The sequence below is a fragment of the Oryzias latipes genome, chromosome 3 (genome assembly GCF_053564925.1).
Source record: "Oryzias latipes strain Hd-rR chromosome 3, Olatipes_Hd-rR_3.1".
Lineage (NCBI taxonomy): Eukaryota > Metazoa > Chordata > Actinopteri > Beloniformes > Adrianichthyidae > Oryzias > Oryzias latipes.
In genome coordinates, this window is record NC_136239.1 from 31,065,378 (window position 1) to 31,068,092 (window position 2,715).

Genomic DNA, 2,715 nt, shown 5'->3' on the forward strand with positions numbered 1-2,715 from the left:
CACTTGCTGCTCTGATGTATGTGCTGCTTTGCTTTGAACACAGTTTGCTTTTTTCATAATTGGGTAAGCTAATCTAGCCATTGCAAACTTTTCTTTAAGGGTCTACCTGCTGACATGCATGTTATTGATTCAGTCACAGTTCATTAGAGTGCCAGCGAGACATTAACTCCTATGATCCACCACTCTGTGTGACATTGATGAAACTGTGGAAGGAAAGTATTTAACATTCTCTTTTTTAGCGGAATCATGTTGCTTCAAAAATGCTAAGAGAACTGCTGGATAAAAGACAATCACAGAGAAAGTAAGATGCCGACTCAAAAATAGGGCCACCATCAGTCACCTCCTCCACATGGATGACATCAAGCAAGCTAAGATCGAGCGTGACATTAACTTACTGATTCACCTCACCAGGATTTCATCCCAAATCCAGTACCCTGAGACTGTATGCTAGCCGCAAGTAAGGGGGCCGAGAACTAGTGAGCTTGGAAGCCACTATCCAGAATGAAACATCCAAGATGCATGAATACATCAAGCTCAAGGCCCCAATTGACAGTGAGTTTATTGAATGTCTCAGGCAATGGAAGAGCAGAGGGTGTGGTGCTGGAGAACAGATCCTTATGGGAGGACAAGCCCCAGCACGGGATGCACCACCGGACCATAACTGTAGTGGCTGATATCAAGAAGTCCTACCAATGGCTAGAAAGGGCTGGCCTACAGGACAGCACTGAAGCGCTCATCCTGGCAGCTCAGGAACAAGCCCTGAGCAACAGAGCGATAGAGGCTCAGATCTACCACACCAGACAACACCCAAGGTGTAGCCTGTGCAAAGAGGCGCCTGAAAAAATCCAGTACATAACTGCAGGGTGAGAAACCAATACCTGGGTAATGAACAGTGCAGATGAGGTTTTCCAGATTCCCTTTATTTCTTGCAAGATAATCAGGTGTAAATTAAAAATGTGTAAAAAACAAAAAAGTAAATAAGAATTAATAGCAAATCCATTCACATGTTAGTTTCATAAAGTTCAGCCCACTGTTGTTTTTCCACAAAAACAATACAAATAGAACATTATTATAACATTTTACCACAATGTATAGTCACATGTCTTTGCACAATTCAAAGGGTTTCCACACATTGGTATGTAATGATGGCTCGATCAGTTTAGCTGCCATCACATGTGTGCTGTCCGCTGAGATGCACTTGGTTGTTTTTAAGTTATAGTAAAGTAAACCTAACATTACTCAATCCAAATGGTATTTTTATCATCAATTAACAAGTGTCTGACTTTGATAGATTTTTTAATGGTTTAGGTCAATTCGATTTGATTCGATTCTCGGAGCAGAAAAAGCCTATAGCAAGATTTGCATCACTTTGGCATTTTGAACCTAGCTTCTTCCAACTTTAGGTAGCAGACATTCACCTAAAGAAAATTGGAGACACCATCAGGTCAAATGACTACAGCCATGAGGCAGAATTAGGGTCTTGTGACCCCCGCTGAACAGGTATAAGGAATATGTAGGCCAGCTAACTTTGTTTATGGGGTCAAACAGGGCAGCCTGATGAACTCATCTATTCATCCCCTTAAATCAAGCAGCATTCCGGAGCCCTACTTAGAAGCAATGTGCTCCTTTGGCCTATTTTAAATATTGGAAAGCATCCCACTACGGCAAAAGTTCACCATTTCTATCAAAACAGAACACCAAACTACAGTTCTGTTTTAAAAGTAAGATACCAAAATATTTCTTGTTTGGAAAAAAGAAATCTATAAACTGCCAAACTCTGTTTAAATTAAGAGAAAAGTTTGACAGGAACAGGTTTAATATGACAGTCACACTCTCACTTGTGTGTGTCTGCGCCCGCTTACACCCCCACATCCCACCTCTGCCGTAATCATCCAGACTAATCCCCTCACAGACCCCTCATGTTGCTCTTTGAACGGAGTACAAAGCGTGTTCTGGGCTTAAAACAGCAGCGCCAAGACACAAATAAAAAACCTGCTGAGACTTTTGACCTTTCAGCAGGGATTACAGTTTTCAAACAGCGTTTAAGGAATTCAGCTTTCGCGTCCACACAGTTTTTCAAACAGTCTCCATGCTCCCTTCATCTTGGCTTGCTCGCCAACTTAATGGCCCTCATTTTTCTCAAATACCACAAACATGCCAGAGTGAATGTGCTGCATCTTAGGCTTGTGCTGGGCTTGTTTCTCTGGGCTCTTACGTACAAAAGTTCAAATCAAGCATTCTGTGTAAGACCTTGAACTCATTGCTTTTATACATGTTCACCATTGATGCAGCTCTTTCTATCCTTACTATGTGGATACATATTTAAAGGCTTGATCTTTCAGATATTTGTACTGTAAGAGTTCAGAGGTGTAAGATGTTACTAAGGTCATAAAAAGGTCATAAAAACAGAAAAAAATGTCCAGAAAATCTTGAAAAAACTTGGCTGGAAAGCCCTAAAACAATCATAGAAAAAAAACTCGAGACAACTTTTATGGGTCATATCTGGCGACAAATTCTTAAGTAACGTGTTTTTCCTAATTTCAAATTGGTATCATCAGTATTGTCAAACAGTACACATTCCACCTTCTTACCAACTTTTCTTTCGACCGTCGACAGATTTGTACAAATTAAAATGTAGCATTTCATGGTCTGCAAACAATGGTTTAATTATGATTATGTACCTGTAGTCAGTGTTTGAACAAAAAAATAAAAAAA